Here is a 23918-nt window from a genome sequence, read left to right on the forward strand (position 1 = left end):
CAAACGGGCTGGGTTCAGTTTGATTCCTGTAATGAAATATGATGTACCCGGCTTGGCTCGGCCCGTTTCTTTTAACCTTCAATTCCTTCAAAATTAGGCCTGGCCCGGCCCGTGCCCAGCCCTAATTTCTACCGTGCCATTTCCATGCTTTCTTTAGACTAAAGTAATTAGACACATTATTTTATTAAAAACCCAGCCTAGTGAAAATAGAGAAAAGCCCTACTCCCTAACCGCCGAGTCATGATGACTTTGGATTTAGAGCCGTCCACGTGAAGCAACTTGAGGTTCAACCATAAAAATTAAAAGAAAACTAACGAAAAGTCCAAAAAAACTTCTCTTGTAATGAAAAGCCCTTTTTAAATGTATAATGAATAGTGTCAGTTAAAGGTAAAAATGTGGTTTTTCGTTAAAAGTGAACAGTACCGGGAGTGTTTTGTTAAAACTCTCTTTTAAAATTAATTGACAATATATGGAATAGCCTAATTACTTATAAGCACATGTAATGTCTCTTCTTTTCTCAATGTGAGACTCATATACTATCAACACCACAAACCTCACCTACCTCTCTTCTTTTTCCTCTGGTTCTTTCTTCTTAGCATATTTTCCAAGTTTTCATTAGGCCTGGCTGCGATAGCGGCATTGTAGTTTTAGTTTGTGGTTGTAGCGGTGATCTATCTCGATGGCGAAGTCTACCCTGGGATCGACAGTGGTGACAGCTGCACATGGCAATAAGCAAGTACTGTTCCTGGTATTAGGACTAGGGCCTTCATTTTGATGGGCTGATTTGTTTCGCCCATAGTTTTACTTTAGGTATGGTTAGATATGTCGTGTTGCAATTCTTTTGATTTTTTTTCTTTGTGAAACAATAGATTTTGTTAAATTAAACGTTAAATTAGCTTCCGACGGAGTTCGAACCCACGCCGTCATGCAAGGGCTCAACTCATTTTCATTACTGTGGTAAAAGGGCACTTGCCAATTGTTTTGAAGAACCTATTATGTTTTCAAGTTACATAATTTGAGCGTATGTGAAAAATGTTTATAAATATTGTTATTCGTGATGAAAAAATGTCAAATCACGTGTTTTAGTAATGAAACAGATTCAGAAAGAAATTTCTTATGAGGTTTCAATCTCCAATGTCCAACGTAAATTAATAACTTTGTCAATGACTTATGTTTAGGGAGCGGAGGACAACTTGTATGACGCAGGTTCACCATGGCGTAAGAGTTGTTCTCTTCTCCTTCACCGTCATTTTGGGCTTCTAATTTCACATGCATCATGTTTACCTAGTTCAGATATAATAAAGACGAATTCCCATAGCTTATACAGTAATGGTGCTGCTTTGATATATACTATTAAAACTTAGTTGTGGAATCAGAAGTTTGGAGTCATGAATTATATTTGACTCAAATCCTCTCCAAATCACTGGAAAAAAAAATTAGACGTTAGTTGAAAAACCTCGACGGTACGAGAAATTTATTGAGATGAAAAAAAGAAGTTACACCTAATCAAGGAGGGACATAAACCTTATTCTTCATAAAGCAAAAATAACAAAATACAAGAAAAGAGGGAGGGATATACACCTTACCCCTCTTGAACAAGAAAATACAAGAAAAAGAGAAGGGGAGACATAGACTTTACCCCTATTAAAAAATAAAATACAATAAAAAGAGAGGGGCGAACATAGGACCAAACCCCTCTAAAATAAAACTTAAAAGGTAAGAACCTGCAAGACAAGCTGCAAAACAAAAAAGAAAAATCCAAAAGGATTAGGTAAAAAAGAAATTTGGTTGAGCCGGTTTAAGCATTTTCCAACATATCAATAAAAAAAAAGATCTAACATTTCAACCGTTTTTATATTTCAAAAAATCTACACTTCTCCCACGTTTCAATTCTATCAAATAAAAACTAACGAAAAGTCCAAAAAAACTTCATTTTTTATGAAAAGTCATGCTTAAAAGTATAGTGAATAGTGTCAGGTAAAGGTAAAAATTTGGTTTTTCGTTAAAAGTGAACAGTTATTAAAACTCCCATCTATCAAAAAAATAAATTTATCGGAACACAAAAATTTCTTCGAGTAAACCAACTTACATATGGTTCGATCGGTTTAATGCGCACCCCTATTTTTTTTTTCCATGCCCCGGAAAAGGTACGGTCTTATAGTGCACCGGTTCCTCTTCCTTTGCCACAACATGCAGATGCGACCTACTGATGATCTTTTCTGCTACATCTGCAATGACCAATGAACTTTCATTATTAACTAGTTACCAACTTACCAATCATATATAGATGCTAATCAAACAACGATTTATTGTATGAGAGAGAGAGAGAGAGAGAGAGAGAGAGAGAGAGAGAGAGAGAGTACTGTGCTTTGGTTTTTCAGAAACATTGGCAAAGACTAATTTGGATGAGAACAATAGCAATAGGATGATGGAAATCATGTAAACAAAGTTGGCCTTGTGAACCATATTGTATGATCAGCTCGAGATACAAGTTTGGCTCCGTTCCCATATAACTACTTACATTATATATAATGCGATGTCTAAACGTCTTTTACATATTTTTTTGTACCAGTTATTGACCTAGAATTGGCCAAGTCAAGGGTTTTATCCCGTGTCATTTTATGAGTTTTCCATGCTCAACTTTATAATTTGTTAAATTTTTATATTTCTTTCAATTTTTTTTTGCTAGCAATTTTGGAATTAATTTTTGTATAATCTTTGCTTCTTTTTTTTTTTTACGAACATTTTGATGTAAAAAATTGTTTATATTTTTGAGTTTTTTTATGAATAGGTGAAAAATGAACGGATAGTTATAGAGTTTTGGAGAAGTTTTGGTGTTGAATCTAATTTGGATCAATTAGTAATATTACTTTGATTGTTAGATTTAAATTTGAGCCGTTGGATCTTTTTTATTACCGTTCAAATTGATTAAATTGGATTGAGTCGTTTGATTAAAAAAAGATGCAGCTAGGTGCGCATCATTGGATCATAATCCACGATGTGCGATAACCAATGAATGACAACAACTCGCGCATCTCAGCCATAGAAACTGGGCTTGCTATGAGCCCGCCCGCACTGAATATTTCTATTATTTTCTTCTGACCAGCGGGCCCGTCACTCCCCCTTCATGCGCTCTGCAACTTGTTGTCCCCCTCGGCCCACTTGCATTTCTTATCCTTTCGGCGTGGATGCAAGATCCAAATATACATTCAAACCCAAATTCCTATTTTTCCCACCTCCTAAATACATGCTTTGGAGATAATTTCGACCACAAACTTAGGTTTTATCCATAAACGTCCCACTCAAATTTATGTGCAAACAACTTGCACTTGCACCACATAATTTCGGGATGCACGGTAGTTGGCTGCTGAAAAATTAGCAGTTCTTGCTGCTAGCTAATCATAGATGAACATGTGTTTAATCTGTGATTAAAAAATTAATTATGGTCCTTCGAGATAACAAAACAGTCACATAAATAGGGAAACAAGTTGGTGTTACCAAGACTAGTCGAACGAAGACGTGTGATTTGGATTTTTTTACATATCAAGCACACACCATTCATTTTTTGCTGATAGCTTGAAGGTGGCGTACGCCGTAGGTAACACCTACCAATTGCAACTTGGAAGTGAGCAACCAGTGGTAAGGATGTTTTGGTCTGTGGTGGTGATATTTGGTAATTGGTGCTGCCAGCCGACGAGTTCTGTCCATTTTGTGGGCACAGCTGGAGATGCCCAAATGTGGAATTTTAGTCTTCAGTTCACCATCAAAATAAACAACACCATAAATTTCAAGATTGATATTTAATGATGACATACATTTTGATTCAAATGCAAATGCAAATGCAAATGCGACCACACACATAACAGTTACATTATTCCGGATGAAATGTTTTCGATGACGTTTACATATAATCAAGCTCTAGTTGAACACTCTTCGGATTCGAAAATCATCTAAACTTGGCTAATTAGTTTTTTCTGAACAGAACAAAGCAAAGATGATACGCAAACGGTCCAAGAATTACAGTCTTATGCTTCTAAATTATTAATCACGGTACGAGAGAAATTTATTGAGATGAAAAAAAGAAGTTACACCTAATCAAGGAGGGACATAAACCTTATTCTTCATAAAGCAAAAATAACAAAATACAAGAAAAGAGGGAGGGATATACACCTTACCCCTCTTGAACAAGAAAATACAAGAAAAAGAGAAGGGGGAGACCGAATTTCGAGATGCACGGTAGTTGGCTACTGAAAAATTAGCAATTCCTGCTACTAGCTAATCATAGATGAACACGTGTTTAATTTGTTATTAAAAAATTATTTACTTGGACACATATCCATCTGTGATAGACAGCAACATGATCTACTGTTGATTTTTCAGCAGCCAAATTATGGTCCTTCGAGATAACAAAACAGTCAAAATCACGTGTTAATGAAATTGTGGAAATTTCTTCTTGTTATTATGCTGAGGTTTCCAATGTCGACATGTCCATATATGGAGTTAAGCATGGAATAAAACAAAACTAATGATTAAGAGGTGATTTCCTCATTAATTTTTATCTTACACATACTCATCTTTTTTTAGTCTTTTATATATTTAATAAATCAAATCAATAAAGAGAAAACGACACTGCGAATATTACTACTTACGGTTTGGTTTAGTATAGCTAACCAAAATGATCGGTTCAAAAATTGAACTGAAATTGTTCGGAAAAAGAAGGCGAAAAACCGAAACCAAACCAATATGTCGGCTTTCTCGAAATTCAGTAATATCGATCGGCTTTTCGGTTCGGCTCGAGAATGGGCCTTCAGGTCAAATTTGTTGGGCTTATGATTTCAAGACCAACAAAACCCAATTTTTATTACCGTTAAAATTGATTAAATTGGATTGAGTCGTTGGATTAAAAAAAGATGCAGCTAGGTGCACATCATTGGCTCATAATCCAGGAGTTGTGACAACCAATGAATGACAATGGCTTGAGCATCTCAGCCGTAGAAACTAGGCTTGCTTTGAGCCCGCCCGCATTGAATCTTCCTATTATGTTTCTTCTGACCAGAGGGCCCGCCACTCCCCCTCGGCCCACTTGCATTTCTTATCCATTCGGCGTGGATGCAAGATCCAAATATACACTCAAACCAAATTCCTATTTTTCCCACCTCCTAAATACATCATTTGGAGATAATTTGGACCAAAAACTTAGGTTTTATCCATAAACGTCCCACTCAAATTTATGTCCAAACGACTTGCACTTGCACCACATAATTTCGAGATGGACGTTATTTGGCTGCTGAAAAATCAACATAATTCGAGTTTGACAGTAGTTGCTGCTGAAAAATCAGTAGTTCATGCTGCTGAAAAATCATAGATGAACACGTGTTTAATTTGTGATTAAAAAATTAATTAATTAGATACATATTCATATGTGATAGACAGCAACATAATTTGCTGTTGATTTTTCAGCAACCGAATTAGGTTCCTTTGAGATAACAAAACAGTCAAAATCACGTGCTAACAAAATTGTGGAAATTTCTTCTTATTATTATGCTGAGGTTTCCAATGTTGACATGTCCATATATGGAGTTAAGCATGGAATAAAACAAAACTAAAGTCTGCAGACTGGACCAGAAAATAGAAGCCTGTCAATGTCATACTTTGAATCTTCCAAACCCCCAACTAACTCATTACTAATGCATTATTTGTGAGGGTGTGAGGAATGTCTTAGTGAGAGATTTTTTTTAGAGGATAAGGTTAGAGAAATCAAAATTTTAAATCGAATAATGTGGTAGTGAATGATTGGATTATCACTTAAATATTTTTTTAAAACGATATTATCTACACTAAGACCATCTCCAATCCTTGGACTAAAACCTAAAATTTTTAGCCCAGAAAATTTAGATTTTAACCCATAACAGCTTTTTTGCTCCAACCCTTAGGCCATCTCCAACCGATGGCTGGCCAGAGGGCTCGTTTTAGCCCTCTGGCCCTCCAAGATTCTCCAAGATATTAATATTTTAATGAACAGTACAGGGCCATATTTGCCTCCGTCTCCAACCGAGGGCCAGAGGGCTCGTTTTAGCCCTGTCACAAAAAACCGTCTCCAACCGAGGACCATAGGGTCAAACATAATTTATTATTTAAAAACTACAATTTAAATTCAAATCTTGTGAAATAGAAGTTATAGGAAATAAAATATGAATCAAATTTATGTTGGTTTTATGTTGTATAATTTGTATGTTGGTTAATGTTATTTAATGTTATTTCATATTGTTTAATGTTGTTTCATGTTACTTAATTTAATTTAATGTTGTATAAATGGCCTAGGAAAAAAATAGAATTGAAAAAAATTATGAAACAAATTTTGTGAAATAGAAGTTATAGGAAATAAAATATGAATCAAATTTTGTAAAATAGAAGTTATAGGAAAAAAATAGAATTTAAAAAAAAATTGAAACAAATTTTGTAAAATAGAATTGAAAAAAAATTTGAAACAAAATTTGATTAATATGAAAAGGAAAAAAAAAGGGAAAAAAAAAAGTTAAAAAAAAAAAAAAGGCCTAATAATACAACGGCTACTAGCCGTTGTATTAAAAAACATTCAAACTATTAGTGTCGGTTATAACCGACACTAATAGCAGAACTATTAAAAAAAAAACAAACCCTTTAATGCTGTCGGTTTTAACCGACAGCAATAGGAAATATTAAAAAAAAAAATAGCCAGCCAGCGGGCTGGCTGGCTGGCCGAAAGCAGCCAGCCCTCCAGCCCTCTCCGATCCCGTGGGACCCTCCCAGATTCCAGAGCCCTCTGGCCTAGCCCTCGGTTGGAGACGGTTTTAGGGCTATTTTCGGCCCTCTGGCCCTCTGGATTTTTCGGTTGGAGATTGCCTTATGACCTAAACTTTTAGCCCCAGATTATTAAAGAATGAATTTAGGCTAATTTTTTTCTTAAAGTAACTTTTTTAAAAGAAAAAAATTATGTAGAGTATCCTAATTTAATTTGATGCACATTTTATCCTAAAAATATTTAGATTTTGATAAATATTGAAAAATCACAAACTGTAACAGCCCGTCCCAAAATATTGGAATATTTTATTTTCTGATGGCGTGAAAATACGATTTTACCCTTGGGTCGATGAATTTTGTTGTGGCGTTGTATGGCTTAAGTTGTGAATGTGGACAAATAGGTTAAGTCCCTAATATTTTGGAACCAATTAGGGACTTAGACTTGAATTATTTTTGTTGTTGTTTTGCCTTGGTTGGCTGGATCACACGGACCACACATTCACCCACCCGTTGACCTTCTCTCTCTCCTCTCCCTTTCGATTTTCTGCAACGTCCGTACAAACGTACGGACGAACCTCAAACCAACCCATTTATGCACAGATCGAGCTTGTGATTAGTACCATCTCCTTCCTCTCGTCATCACGAACTCAACCATACCAATTGTTGGACGTGAAACCTTTGAAAACCCGAGAACCCAGGCACCTCGAAGAAGGCACTGTTTATACTCTTGTGATCGTGGGGGTTTCAGTTGATTCTGAGCTTATGGGAAGCTTTAGATCACCCTCATGATGCTCGAAGTACCATTTTCACAAAGTTTGGACGTCGGGATTGTGTAGAACCAGAGAACCCAATATTTGGTACTGTTCATGTGCTCGTGGAATTGAAGGTTTCAAGGTATTTGGAGCTCATAAGGAGCTTAAGGACCTCTCCACGAAGCTCAGAGAGGAAGAATGAGGTGATTTAGACGTCTGGAAACCGAGATCGAAGCATCACAGTTTGGCCGGAATTATCGAAGGATCTCTGGCAAATTCTCGAAGGTGTTAGGTCCAAATCTTGGTAAAGTTTTGTTTCTTATGTTGTAAGCTTCATTTTGGTGAAGATTTCATGAAAAATGGTTAAGAATTGACTGAAATACGAAGCTTGGAAAATTTTCCAGAAACCAGCGAGTTGCAGCGGCACCGGCGACGATCTCCGGCGAACCAAGGAAGAAGGAGGAGTATATTCTGTCAAGTCTGACGGAAAATGCTAACGGCGTCAGTTATATTAAACGGTATATACTGATTTTTAACGGAATATTCCCTAACTGCCGTTACTGTTACCGTTAGGGTTCCTTGCGCGTGGTCGCGCGTCTTGCCGTGCACTCGCTGGCGCGTGGCGGCGCGTGGGTGGTCGGAAAATTTTTCTAAAATTATGGGGTTGTTCGTGAGGTTGAGTAGATCACTGTGGTATATTCATATACCCAAATTGAACAACGTATGAGAAGTTATTTCCAAGGTTTTGATTATGTGCTTAATTAACGTTATTTCGGTTACTTCTCATATAGGCGAGGCTTATGCGGACGATGAGCAAAGTTAAGGGAGGCTCGGGGGCTACGACCCTTCGACATATCTGTGAGTGGGTAGTTATTTTCAGTATATATATATATATATATACTTGACGTTTTCCCAGAAATCAAATTTGAATGAAAGTATGCTTTAAAATGCCATGTATAGATTTATATGAAAAGTATGATTTGAAATGCCATGCATAGAATTTATATGAAAAGCATGAATTTATATATGATGCATACGTGTGAAATGGTGTTGTGGACGCACATGTGAGTATCAGGTGAGTTGCATATTGTTCATTGAGTTATGGTTGATGTGATTTATGTTGAGAGCTCATAACCTGCACCCCGGTGTTGTGCTTATGTTATTCACCCTGCATCACACGCTCACCTTGGATCCAAGTAGATGCTAGTCGTACAGACCACTAGAGGTGGTTTTGACATGCCAGTCATACAGACCATTAGAGGGGTTCCGACTGGTAGGTGACCTTAGATTATGTGCACAGATGCTTGATGAGAGAAGCACTAGAGCGTATTATTACACCATTATAGTCGTACAAACTACTTTCGGTAGTTCCGACTTATGTGCAGTGTAGCGCCGTACAGGTCATAGTTGGTGACTCCGGCAGGGCCGTACAGGTCACAGTTGGTGACTCCGGCTGGATGAGATTTTGAGCTATAGTTTCAACCGTACAGGATCATTGTAGGATCTCCGGTTGATTTATTTTTCACCTGATTTATATTGATGCATTCATATTATAGTTTGGCATGGCATGGCATATTTTTTTTTTCCGAAAAGTGTTAAAGAAATGAGTTTTGAGATCTATGAAAGTATATTTGTACATATGCTATTTTTTTTTCTGGGAAAGTACAGGTTTTACAGAGAGGGGTTACAACGTTTTGAGAAATGTTTTGTCTTGAAAAGATTGGTTTTACTGACCCACTCAACTTTGTTTTTCGCCCCTCCAGGTTCGAGATAGAGCAGAGCTTTGGTGGCCACGAGGAATCCAACGGTGTTCTGACAGAATTTCACAAACGTAGGTTTCACCTTCGAGTATTATACCTTAGTATTTATGTCTTTTGAGCTTCCGAACCGTGTAAATGGTTACGTCACTCTCACGTGACGACCAGCATTCCTTCCTTCGGGACGGGGTGTGTCGGTATCAGAGCCCTAGGTTGCAATCCTGGGCATCTTGAGAATTCCCTAGTGTCTTCTGTCAGAACTATACCGCCTCGTAGGGAGCCACGCCGTTCAAATGAGCTTAGTTTCCCTAATTTAACAGTTTAGGGGTAACTATTGCTATTGTGATTCAGTCTATTATCTAAGAAACCCTTTGAGACTGGTTATAAGTTGAATTTGAATCACTTTATGGAAATTATGAACCTGGGGGAGCAGAGTGTTGGCTTACTCACTTGGAAAAGACGTTTTGGATTATGCAAGTCAAAGGAATCTTTCTTCTGACAGGTGGGTCGAGACGACTACCTGGTTGTGGTTTATGAATTTGTATCCTGGTGGAAACAGGAGTATTATTCGTTGTCATCGGAGGAAACAGCTGATTGAGAATTGTTTAAGGAATTGTTAAAGAAAATATTTATTCCTCCGTCATATTATGATGGTAGTAAGCAAGAGTTTGCAAATGTGAAACAAGGAAGATGACGGCAAATGAGTATTATAGAAAGTTTTCAGACTTGCCTCGTTTCCATTCGGATATTGTTGCTAATTTGGTTGAGGTGTTATGTTGTTTTAGGCTGGGTAATAAGAAGAAGTGGCATTTTTTGGGACCACTATCCATTGTACTCTTTATCAAGAGTTTACGAGATGTTGTTGAAAATTGAGGACTCTAAGAATATGATCAGCTAGAGTAAAGAGGAATAAAAAAATAAAAAAAGGGAATTAGAAGAAAGACGATAAAGTTGATGATCCGTCATATCAAGGACCTCGAAAGATTCAGAGTTCCAAAATAAGTGAAGCTAGAGCGAATTCTCCCAGCTGAGGTTTTAATGCCACTGGTCAGAGGCGAAGTGATACATTTATGGGGCTTTTAGATCCAGGTCCAAAAACATAAAGTGTTCTTAGGATTGACTCCAGTTATCTAATTATATGTTTTTATTTCTTTTAAACTCCTTTTATATTTTCTAAAAATAATAAAAATCAATTAAAATCGTTTAATATTATGCATTTTTCAACTCCAAAATATCTAATTAATATCTTATAAACAAAAAAAAAATTAATATACTAACATAAATCTATCTGCAAAACATTATACCCTAACTCAAGTAGCAAATATGTGAATGTATATTATACCTATAAGTGAGATATGAAACTTAACTAAAAGGTAGAAGAAAAAAAACATAATATACTTACAAGCAAGACACATTAATCTGTGACATGTTGACTATGAAAAAAAATATGTCATATAGGTAGATAAATACAATTAACCTGTGATATAGGTTGATTATAAAAATTAAAAAAAAATCTATAAATGGGTTAAAGCAGGATGAAGAACAAGAAAAAACAAAAAAATATAAAAAGAAATAATCAAAGAGATAAATTAGGAAGAAATTTGATTTTTACCATAAGTTTTTTCTTTTAAGAGATAATTATTGATAATTAAATAATTAAATTTAAAGAATTGGACTTGTTTTAATAAATTGGACCATTCCTACTATTGGCTCAAAAAATTGGAGTTATATCAAGTTTCCCCTAGATTTATTGGTGATCCCAGATCTCAGAGACAAGGTGATTTGAATAAGGGAAATGTACCTTTGTGCAGCAGGAACAATATTAGACACTTGGAGAGTGGGAATCAATGAATGTGTCATGTGGACAGGTGGAACATAGAGTTATGTGTTGCCCCTAGAATCAGTTGTTACCCAGCAATTTTCCCTGACACCACAGTATCGATCTAGCAGGTTTACGGACTTAGTAGTTTTGGTCAGATTGACCGTGGGTACAAGGATATTTGATGAGTTATATGTTCATCCGTACAGGCCACTAGAGGTGGATCCGGCTGACATATTATTTGGATAGTTGTTGAGTAAGTCGTACAAGTCACTATAGGTGACTCCGACTTAATTGCTAGCAAGGATGGTTGAGCTTGAGAATCAGCCGTACAGGTCATTCTAGCTGACTCCGGCTGATATGTTTCTTATTATGGATGATGTTGCCAAAGAAAGTAGCGAATGAGCACGATCGAGGCGTGAATATGTATTTTTTCCCTGTGAGGAGTAAGATGGTAATGTTGCACCCTTTAGAATTGTTGCTTACTTATCGAGACAACGATGATTTATTAATATTGCGGGCTGCATACCGTAATATTAATAACTTATTCGTTGGATCCGTTAAGCAAGTAAACAGGTAGGTTACCCTACATGAGTTTGGTGTTATTAAGGGTGTTCAGTGATGATGGAAAATATAGTTATGCCAGTGAATCTTATTTCGTTGGAGATTTGGATGTGATTTTAGGCACATATTAGTAGCATTAAATCGTGCCAGGATAGATTGCTACGAGAAACCAGTTACTTTCCATCGATCTGATTGACCAGAGTTTACTTTTGTGGGTATGCAAAGTGGAGCGAGGCATGTCGTTAGTTGCTGGGAGAGCAAATAGATTGTTATCGAAAGGCTGCCAAGGATATTTAGCTCATGCGGTACTAAGAGATGTTGCTCTGAGTAGTGTGAAGGATGTCAAGGTGGTTGGACATTTTCTTGATGTTTTCCCTGAGGAACTTCCTGGATTACCATCAGGCGGAGATGTGGAGTTCATTATTAATTTGTCTCCAGGTACGGACCTTATATTATAGATTGATGTCTTCTGAGTTAAGGGAATTGAACAAGTTCAGTTACAAGAATTGATTGATAAAGGTTCCATTCAACATAGTTTGTCGCTTTGGAGGACCCCAGTTTTGTTTGTAAGGAGGAAGAAAATGAACGTTAAGACTATACATTAATTATAGGAAACCGAATCGGGCAAATTTTGAGAACGATTATCCGTTGCCACGCATGGATGATTTGTCAATCGAGTTAGAGGTGCCTGCGTATTTCCTAAGATGGATTTGAGGTCTGGTTATTACCAATTGGAGATTGAGCGACGATGTTTCTAAGATTGTTTTCAGGACTCGTTATGGTCATTATGAGTTTTAGTGATGCTATTCGGACTGACGAATGCGCCTGCTGCTTTCACGAGATTGTTAAGACTTAATCAGAACATATCGGACATCTTAAATTGGTATTACAAAGATTGAGGGAACGTCGATGTATGCTAAGTTTAGCAAATGCTAATGTTGGGTGAGTCAGGTAGCATTTCTGAGTTATGTTATATCTGCTTAAGGTACTCAATTGAAATCTTAAAATGTAGCAGAATTGGAGAAATTGGAACAACCGTGAACCGTGGCTGAAGTTTGAAATTTTCTTGGCTTAGTAGGGTGTTATAGATGGTTTGTTGAGGGTTTTTCAGTTATTACCTTGCTATTGACGAGTTTGATAAGGAAAGAGGTTAAGTGTGAGTGGGAAGGAAATTGTGAGTAAAGTTTCCAATAGTTGCAGTATTTCCTCACTCATGCGTATGTTTTAGCACTTCAAGACATTAACGGTAATTATGAGGTCTTTAATGATGCTTCTTTGAAGGGTATTGGATGTGTTAAGGCAAAAGTGTTAGGGTAATTGCCTATGCTCCGCGACAAATTGAAACCTCATGAGATAATTTACTCTACTCATAAGTTAGACTTTGCACTATCATCCTTACTTTGAAGTTATGGAGACATTATCTTTATGGTGAGAAATACAAGATTGTTATGGATTATAAGAGTCTTTAGTATCTGTTTACACAGAGGGATTTTAATCTTAGACAACGAAGGTGGATTGAGTTGCTTAGTGTTTATGATTGCACGACCAGAATGATCGTGAAATTTTTATAGCCGATGCACTTGATAAGAAGACTGCAGTGAGAATTAATGCCTGGTATGTTTGCCATGTTCATCTTCTTGTGGATTTGAGACCTACTAGAATAAAGTTGAGAATGGAAGATCGGGAAGAAGTCGTACTTGCTAATTTTCAAGTTAGGCCTTTTTGGTAAATCGTACTTGAGACTCAAGCGTTTGACGAAGAAATTCAAGGATTTATTTAAAGCAAGGAATAACGGGAAAAAGAAAGATTTCAGAATTCGAGAATCGGATGACATGTTTATGCAAGAAAACAAGACGAATGTGCCTAATGACGTGGAATCAAAGAAAGCAATTTTGGACAAAGAGCACTATTCAGCTTATGCAACGCATCCTGAAAGTATTAAAATGTATCATACCATTCGACAATTTTTCTATTGGCCGGGCATGAAAAGAAAAATTACGGAGTATGTAAGTTTGTGTATTATTGGTCAACAGATTGAAGCAAAAAGAAAGAAACCTTTGGATTGAGACAGCTATTTTCTGTTTCGCAGTGGAAATGGAAAAAAAATATTACTTTAGATTATGTGTACAAGCTTCCTCGTACACGAGATGGTCATGATTAAATTTGAGGCTATAGATGGTCAGTTTACCAAGTCAGCGCATGTTACGCCAGTGAAGAGTAGCAACCTTTCCAGACAGTGCAATAGTTACTTATTTGTTTATGGAAAGAGATTTGGACTTACGGAGCTGCGGAGTTTTTAAGTGTGTTGGTTACGTCAGTTTTCCGAAAGTAGCACCATTAGGCCCATGAAAACAGTGTCATGTGTATCGATTTTTGTTAACTTGTGGACGGAATGTTTTTGGGGAGAAAAAGATTCGACCGCGAAAGGTACAATAGTAGAGGAGACTACTCAGAACGCTCAAGTACTTAAGCCTAACCGACTGACATGCTATTGTTCGAGTATGCATGGTTAATGATTTGATATTTTTGAAACTTTTACCAAGGAAAGAGATAGTAAGGTTTGGAAGAAAGATAAGCTAAGTGCTAGTTACATCCATGGAAGAAAATATCCAAAATATCGGCGATATTTTGCCGATATTTTCGTTTTTTTTAGTTACCGATATTTTAATGAGTATCCAATGAGTTTTCGTCAAAATATCGATAATATCGCGATATTAGCTATAATATCGCGATATTAGTCAAAAAATTCCTGAAAATTTGGAAAAGTCTCAATTTTGAGCATAGAGGGGTTCGAACCCCTCCCACTTAACTCCTTAACCACCATACCACTTATGTTGTTGTGATAATATGCTACAATATTTATATATATGGTTTTGTTTTGAATTCTTTTTACAAGAAACAAATTTGCACATATTCCAAATTTTTTGTGGTATTATATTTTAAATTGTGTCAATTAATTACTTAGTCAATGGCATGTGGTTTTTAATTTTTCTATTTTTTATTTGGTCACTTACATGGTAGGGCTGGAAAAAATTCCGGAAAATCCCAAACCAAACTGAAAAAGTCCCAAACCCAAACTGAAAAATCCCAAACCAAAACCATCCTGAAGTTCGGGAATTCCATCCCGAAAAATACCGAACTTTTCGATATGGGATTGGTTTCCAAATCCCATTTGTTTGGTAATCCCGAAAAATACCGAAGTATTCGGTTTCCTATTGACTTTTGGGTTTTGGTTCTTGAAAACCATTGCCATGATTGCTAACTACTCTTCAAAATACACTCACTCTACACATAGAGATGATGAAGATAGTGAAAATTTTGAACCTCATAGGAACTCTATGTGGTACTAAGTCACTCATGTATCTTACCATGCAATGTATAAAGTGTAAAATATTGTACTAATTTATTATATATAAATGATTATGGTGTGTTTAGACTTCTTTCATTAATTTCTACATATTTTCTACACTCACAATGTTTGTCAGCTCGCTATATAATCAACTTGATAATGTTAAATCCATCATGCAATGCATTTCCTTTCAATTTTTTGTGATAAACTAATAGATAATTGACTAAATAAACATCCTGCAAAGTTTCAATAAAAATTTCCAAGTTTTTCTTACAATTTATGTGGTTTCCATGTAATTTTTATCGATATCGATATTATCCCGATATTTCCATCGATATTTCCGTGTTTTCGGACTACCGATATTTCCGATATTACCGATATTTTCTTCCTTGGTTACATCAGACCGTTTTTTTATCACTGAAGGAATCGATGAAGTTGCGTACAGGTTTGAGTTGTCTTCATAATTGGCTAAGGTGCCTAATGTATATTTGTTTTGATGCTTCGTCACTATGTAGCAGATCCATCGCATGGGATTCCAGTTCAACCTTTGGAGATTAACCGAATTTGACTTATGTTGAGGAACCAGTGACGATCTTGGGTTAGAAAAAGAAAGTTCTGAGAACTAAGATAGCGTACTTAGTAAAAGTTTTGTGAAGAAACCATTAAGTGGAAGAAACTGCGTGGGAGACAGAGAATTGGATGAGAGAGATGTATATCAGTTTGTCTTATGTTTATTAGTGGATTATGATCGTATGAAATTTCGAGGACGAAATTTTATAAGGTGGGTAGATTGTAACAGCCCGTCCCAAAATATTGGAATATTTTATTTTCTGATGGCGTGAAAATACGATTTTACCCTTGGGTCGATGAATTTTGTTGTGGCGATGTATGGCTTAAGTTGTGAATGTGGACAAATAGGTTAAGTCCCTAATATTTTGGAACCAATTAGGGACTTAGACTTGAATTATTTTTGTTGTTGTTTTGCCTTGGTTGGCTGGATCACACGGACCACACATTCACCCACCCGTTGACCTTCTCTTTCTCCTCTCCCTTTCGATTTTCTGCAACGTCCGTACAAACGTACGGACGAACCTCAAACCAACCAATTTATGCACAGATCGAGCTTGTGATTAGTACCATCTTCTTCCTCTCGTCATCACGAACTCAACCATACCAATTGTTGGACGTGAAACCTTTGAAAACCCGAGAACCCAGGCACCCCGAAGAAGGCATTGTTTATACTCTTGTGATTGTGGGGGTTTCAGTTGATTCTGAGTTTATGGGAAGCTTTAGATCACCCTCATGATGCTCGGAGTACCATTTTCACAAAGTTTGGAATTCGGGATTGTGTAGAACCAGAGAACCCAATATTTGGTATTGTTTATGTGCTCGTGGAATTGAAGGTTTCAAGGTATTTGGAGCTCATAAGGAGCTTAAGGACCTCTCCACGAAGCTCGGAGAGGAAGAATGAGGTGATTTAGACGTCTGGAGACTGAGATCGAAGCATCATAGTTTAGCCGGAATTATCGAAGGATCTCTGGCAAATTCTCGAAGGTTTTAGGTCCAAATCTTGGTAAAGTTTTGTTTCTTATGTTGTAAGCTTCATTTTGGTGAAGATTTCATGAAAAATGGTTAAGAATTGACTGAAATACGAAGCTTGGAAAAATTTCCAGAAACCGGCGAGTTGCAACGGCACCGGCGACGGTCTCCGGCGAACCAAGGAAGAATGAGGAGTATATTCCATCAAGTCTGACGGAATATGCTAACGGCGTTAGTTATATTAAACGGTATATGTTGATTTTTAACGGAATATTCCCTAACTGCCGTTACTGTTACGGTTAGGGTTCCTTGCACGTGGCCGCACGTCTTGCCGTGCACTCGCCGGCACGTGGGTGGTCGGAAAATTTTTCTAAAATTATGAGGTTGTTCGTGAGGTTGAGTAGATCACTGTGGTATATTCATATACCCAAATTGAACAACGTATGAGAAGTTATTTCCAAGGTTTTGATTATGTGCTTAATTAACGTTATTTCGGTTACTTCTCATATAGGCGAGGCTTATACGGACGATGAGCAAAGTTAAGGGAGGCTCGGGGGCTACGACCCTTCGACATATCTGTGAGTGGGTAGTTATTTTCAGTATATATATATATATATATACTTGACGTTTTCCCAGAAATCAAATTTGAATGAAAGTATGCTTTAAAATGTCATGTATAGATTTATATGAAAAGTATGATTTGAAATGCCATGCATAGAATTTATATGAAAAGCATGAATTTATATATGATGCATACGTGTGAAATGGTGTTGTGGACGCACAGGTGAGTATCAGGTGAGTTGCATATTGTTCATTGAGTTATGGTTGATGTGATTTATGTTGAGAGCTCATAACCTGCACCCCGGTGTTGTGCTTATGTTATTCACCCTGCATCACACGCTCACCTTGGATCCAAGTAGATGCTAGTCGTACAGACCACTAGAGGTGGTTTTGACATGCCAGTCATACAGACCATTAGAGGGGTTCCGACTGGTAGGTGACCTTAGATTATGTGCACAGATGCTTGATGAGAGAAGCACTAGAGCGTATTATTACACCATTATAGTCGTACATACTACTTTAGGTAGTTCCAACTTATGTGCAGTGTAGCGCCGTACAGGTCACGGTTGGTGACTCCGGCTGGATGAGATTTTGAGCTATAGTTTCAGCCGTACAGGATCATTGTAGGGTCTCCGGTTGATTTATTTTTCACCTGATTTATATTGATGCATTCATATTATAGTTTGGCATGGCATGGCATACTTTTTTTTCCGAAAAGTGTTAAAGAAATGAGTTTTGAGATCTATGAAAGTATATTTGTACATATGCTATTTTTTTTCTGGGAAAGTACAGGTTTTACGGAGAGGGGTTACAACGTTTTGAGAAATGTTTTGTCTTGAAAAGATTGGTTTTACTGACCCACTCAACTTTGTTTTTCGCCCCTCCAGGTTCGAGATAGAGCAGAGCTTTGGTGGCCACGAGGAATCCAACTGTGTTCTGACAGAATTTCACAAACGTAGGTTTCACCTTCAGGTATTATACCTTAGTATTTATGTCTTTTGAGCTTCCGAACCGTGTAAATGGTTACGTCACTCTCACGTGACGACCAGCATAACCTCCTTCGGGACCAGGTGTATCACAAACCGACAACATGAAACTCATTAATACTATGAAAAAAATATGAAACACATAAAAGATTTTTTTAATTACTTTAGCCGTTAAATTTAAATTTGGACCGTTAAATATTTTTTTTTACCGTTGATTTCATCAAATTAGATCTTAACTGTTGGATTCAATGAATTTATAAATATAAAACAAAATAAAATATACATATATGATGTGTCAGCCCCATTAATTCTGGGCTAAATCTGGCTTTTTTTTTTTTAGGTTTTAGGTTTTAGGCCACATTTTTAACTTGGGTTGGGTTGGATTTGGGGGGGGGGGGAATAGAAGGGGAAATTTAGGTTATAAGCCAGGGTTGGAGTTGGCCTAAGACCAAACCCAACCCTAGGCTAAATGCTATTTTTTAGGTTTTATTCCCCCCCCCCAAACCCAACCCAACCCAACCCAACCCAACCCATGCTAAATATACGGGCTAAAAGTTAAAAATCTAAAAAAAGCCAGATTTAGCCCAGGATTAGTGGGGCTGGCCCACCATATATTTGTATTTCAAATATAAAACTAAATAAAATAAACGGTAAAAAAATATATTTAACAGTCCAAATTTAGATCTTACGGCTAAAGTAATTAAATCTAACGTCCAAATTTAAATATCGGATACTCGAAAAAAACTTCTCCTAAGAAAGTTCAAAGATTAACATCAAGTACTAATTATAAGTCGCGCATTTGTCACTTATACAGAATACACTTGCAAGCGTGGTAGACTAATGATTAAGATGTGATTTTCTCATTAACTTTTATCTTCCACATACTCCTTTTTTTATAGTCTTTTATATATTTAATAAATCAAATCAACAAAGAGAAAACGGCAGTGCGAATATATACTACTTGTAATTAGGGGTGGTTTGGTTTAGGATAACGGACCTAAATGGTCAATTCAAAAACTGAACCGAAATTGTTCGGAAAAAAGGGCAAAAAACCGAAACCAAACCAATATTTTGGTTTTCTCAAAATTCGGTAATATCGAAATAGTTTCAGCATTTCGGTTCAGGCTCGAGAATGGGCCTTCAAGTCAAATTTTTTGGCTTCTGATTCAAGACCAGCAAAACCCAATTTTGCCCAAACTTTTTGAGCCCCAAATGTTAAGCTATGGGCCTATGCTCATGTGCTCTATTCCTCTCCATTTCCTGAGCAAAAATACTTGTGATTATTAAAATTATTGTTGTGAATAATATGTGGATGGCCCACATGAATGATTTGTTACTATTTATGCACATTACTTTCACTATTCATTTGTAGAAAATTTGTAAACTGAATAGTGTTCTCTTTGCTTATAAAATGAATGAGAGGTGAAGAATGAGGATACATACGAATGAGGAGAGAAACCAAACGAAAGAGGAAGAGAGAAAAGAGAGGAAGAAGATAGGAGATAATAAAGAGGATTATCTTTGTACTCCTATTATTCCAAATTATAAAGAAATCACAACTACTGCCCTGAGGACGTACTCCAGTCACACTGACTGTAGAGGAACCTTGTAAATTTTGTGTTTTGTTTATTTATTCCACTACACACACCGTTGATTTTACAACACGTTATCAGCACAAAAAGCTCTAATGTCAGTGGAAAGCACTATCTACCTCTCACCTCCATCAGCTAAAATCTCACATATGAGAGACGGCAAACAGGGAAGAACATCTTGTCACAAAAATCCATCAACCTTTCTTTTATCACTTTTTCTTTTTATCACTCTAACTGTTGATGTGTTAATCCTTATCCTTGCTAGACTTGCAATCTCGTCTTTCTCTCATGGACAAGAGAGATGGAGAGATCTTACAGACAAACAAAGGTGCAGAAAAACAAGCAAGGGTATGTCCATTTTTCGTCTCTCCCACCGCGCCAGAAGCGCCCCTATCGAATTCCGTTGAGAATTGAAATTTACAATGACCTATAGTCGTCACGATATGAGAAAACTCGTACCTGACAACTAGTTTTCAGAGATCCAGAAGAATCTCATCAGACTTGGAAACTCAGATTGCGTCGTTCTCGATAGATCTCGAGGACCTCCATGAATCATCAGTTGTTTAAGATGGTGATGACAGGACTGACTCCACACATGCCTCCCTTTCTTATACCTCCATTAACTCCACTGTCATCTATGTCCCTATAGGGAAGTTCTTGCTTTGCGATGCCATGTTCTCTGACCCATGCAAGAACAACACCAGTTTCTAGTTGCCTTTTTGGATGGAATTGGTTTTGTGTGACCTCCACAACAACCCAGCTGGTCCTGGGTTTCGAGACTGGTTGAGACAGACAAAGAAAGAAAAAAGGGGAAGTTTATGGAATATGCATGGCACTATCTAGAAAAAGCAGAATAATGCATCTGCACCATTTGAATGAAAAATAATAATGGGGCCAAAATTTTTGGAATGATGCAGCATGTGAATGAAAAAATAATAATTAAAAAGGAAAAGAGGTGGAATCTTGTTGCATAATGTCGACACAACATGTGAAAAAGAAATAATAAAAATAAAAAGATAAAGACTTTTGGATGGTGTTGTGCCATCTGAAAAGAAAGAAGGAAAAATATATATTTATTTATGTGAATGGTGTTGGTTTAAAAGCCTCATCACAAGTTCTATTTACTTTAAAGCAATTTATTTATCATGGACGATTTTACCGCCTACTGCTTTAAGTTTTGATTTATGTGAATGGTGCTGAATTAAAGTTCTTGTCACAAGCTTTATTTATTTAAATGCAATTTATTTACTATGGCTGGAATTACCACCTATTGCTTTAATTTATTTATTGTACTTATTTTTTGTTATGATGAATATATAACAATGACCCGAAGTTCCTTGATCATATCAGAACCTGCAGTTTCTTGATCCTTATCATATAAAATGATTGGACCCGAAGTTCCATCATACAAAAAGAGATCAAGACATGAAGTTCCTTGATGAGTATCTTAAGTTTGAAGTACCGCAGTGCCTCAACTTAATTGTAATAAAGGTCATAAGAGTCTCAGTCTACACACTATTAAATAAGGACCAGAAGTTCCTTATGTCCATACTCAAAATAGTTTAGCAGAAGCATTTATTAAGTGGATGAAATTGATTACCCGCGCTGTGTTCATGAAAACAAAATTACTAGTTTTTACATGAGTACATGCTATTTTGCATGATGCATTATTAATTCGGTTGAGATTTATTACCAACTATCAATACTTCTTAGTACAACTCGTGTTTGGAAACCAGCCAAACATTATACATTTACGAGTCTTTGGTTGTGTGCCTATTGCACTACCACAATGTACTGAAATGAGGCATCATCGCTGATTGGGTATTAATGTTGAACACCATCTATCATTCAATATTTGGAACCCTTCACTGGGGATATGTTTACCGCGTGGTTTGTGAACTATCATTTTGATAAGATAATTTTCCCGTCGTTAGAGGGAGAAAATAACATCGTTCCAGAAGAACAATGAGAAAATATCATTCCAGAAGAATGATGAGAAAAGACCGTTCCAGAAGAACGAAAATAATTTGTCTTATTTTGATTCACGAAGCAATCAATGTGAAAATGAATTTTTGAATAATTGAATAATGCAATGATGTGTCAATCAAATGCCAGATGCATTTAATAATGCAACGAAAGTGATAAAATCACATATACTTACTGCAAATGTGCGTACAAGAATTAATGTCTATGTTGGACAATATAATGAGGCAGTAAATAATTTATATTGCATACCTGAAGCGTGGCAGGCCCTTAGACTCAAAAGGTTCAGTCATTCGAAAGAAGAATAATATAGCACTACTAAACTATTGCATTCCCGAAGCATAACTGTTGCATGCCCGAAGCATGACAGTCACTGCATGGATACACGTCATAGAAAGGACAATCCGCAGACATGGGAATGTTAATGTCTCATGCATGAATCATGATAGACATATAAGTTCCAATGACTCAACTCTCGGAAGTGGAGATTAAAAATCCTAGCTCTATAACGCTCAAGAAGAGGTTATGATCCACATTCTCTAAATTATGACTATCCTGGAAGAGATAGTGTAATGCCCTTGAAGAGGCAATGGATATCCAAAAGAAATAAAAAGCTTTTATGCATGCGCATGCATATGAGAATATGGGATCACGAATTGATGATAACCAATTGTAATTTTGGTTTTACAAGTAGCTACTAAATTCATCAATGAGCTGTGTTAATATTGAGTCCCGTTCTTTTCCGTCAACAAAATTTATTGGCCAAAAATGGAGAAAGACAATTCCATTACAATCTTGTAAGAACGTGAAAAAATTGACTTATACTTTAATACAATACAAATAGCCAAAAGATGTTAAACCAATGAGGTTACATTGGGCATTTGTAATACAGTGAAATACAATTACATGATATGACACAAGGTTACTAATTGAAACTTGAAATTATACTCTGGTAAACAAGTTCATATGAATGGAGAATTACATACAAAAGGTTATGAGTCGCCCACATCATATCTCCATGAGTAAATCCCTCAAGTATACATGGAAGCAAGTTGTTCTGTATAAATTCCAAAGGAGAATGTGTCATGAAGTGTAGAAAATCCCTGAAGGATTCAAATTGCTTGAAGTAAGCCCTAGAAGGGTAAAACATAAATTATGTACTCCATACCAATGGATGATATAAATTACCTTACCGAGTGTTATCATTATGATATTGTTGCAACATACTAAAATCTCTTGCAAGAGTCAATGACATTAAATTAGAACTCATGAAGAGTCAATGAGATTAAATTAGAACTCCTAAAAAGTCAATGATATTAAATTAGGACTCCTTAAGAGTCAAGAAATATTATCAAGTGTTGAGAGGAATATTGTCTTGAACTGCAGATCGAACAATATGCCAACATGAATTTTATCCATAATGTTTATGATATTAAAGAATCATATGGATTGAAGATTATGAGTTGAATACTCAAATGATGTAGACACTAAGAACGATCATTTATTTTTCTGAGGGTAAAGATAAATTGATATTTGGTCCAGAAGTACCACATCTTAGTGAAGTATATCCTTATTGTATTTGGCACAATACATGGAATGAAATCATTTATCTATTGATATCTCCGAGAAATTATACATATGTGCATATATATGAGTTAAAAACAAACAAATAGGATGAAGCCTTCACAAATGTTGCTCATGTGAAGCCTTAGTACTCGGCAGTACCCCAGAAAGAGGAGGCACTGGAGATTGATCATGTGACGCCTCAGTATTTGGCAAAACACCAGAACGGGAAGGCATTAGTTGCCTTCAGAATCTAGCAACAAACCTCTGGTGATCACTTTGAATCTGACTTTTGGATTCCTATAGTTGGTCGAGCTTTCTCTTCATGCTCGTCGAGTAATTATTGGCAAGCACATGTAACACTCTATTCTCGTGCTTGAACCCTCCGATCTCTTGTTTAAGACTTACCACATCAGCCATCAATGATTCAACTTGGCGAGTTTGAGCAAGTAGGCGTTGGTCCATATTGGAAACAGAGCCAGCACACTGAACACTGAGAGTCAATGAGTCTTGAACGGCCGATTCATCAGACCGTTTTGAAAGGATTGTGTTATCCTTTGGAGTGAGAATATTCCTAGCTACTACTGTAGCGGTTATGTTATTCTTCATCATAGAGTCCCCAACCGTAAGAGAACCATTAGAAGATAAGAAGGACAGGCGCCATATGTTATCC

The 23918-nt window shown here is 36.6% G+C and overlaps 2 long non-coding RNA genes across 2 annotated transcripts; one reads left to right on the forward strand and one right to left on the reverse strand.

Annotated features, from left to right (window-relative positions):
- Positions 1–1447: 1447 nt before the first annotated feature.
- Positions 1448–2634, reverse strand: LOC103445889 (uncharacterized). Its single transcript, XR_530823.4, has 3 exons — positions 2364–2634; positions 2090–2228; positions 1448–1736 (listed from the first exon to the last, which is right to left on the reverse strand). It is a non-coding gene; the product is annotated as an uncharacterized lncRNA (long non-coding RNA).
- A 4715-nt stretch (positions 2635–7349) lies between these two features.
- LOC114827316 (uncharacterized) lies at positions 7350–9386 on the forward strand. Its single transcript, XR_011571729.1, has 3 exons — positions 7350–8050; positions 8324–8390; positions 9296–9386. It is a non-coding gene; the product is annotated as an uncharacterized lncRNA (long non-coding RNA).
- The last annotated feature ends 14532 nt before the right edge of the window (positions 9387–23918 follow it).

Source organism: Malus domestica, chromosome 10 (genome assembly GCF_042453785.1).
Source record: "Malus domestica chromosome 10, GDT2T_hap1".
In the NCBI taxonomy this organism is placed as follows: Eukaryota; Viridiplantae; Streptophyta; class Magnoliopsida; order Rosales; family Rosaceae; genus Malus; species Malus domestica.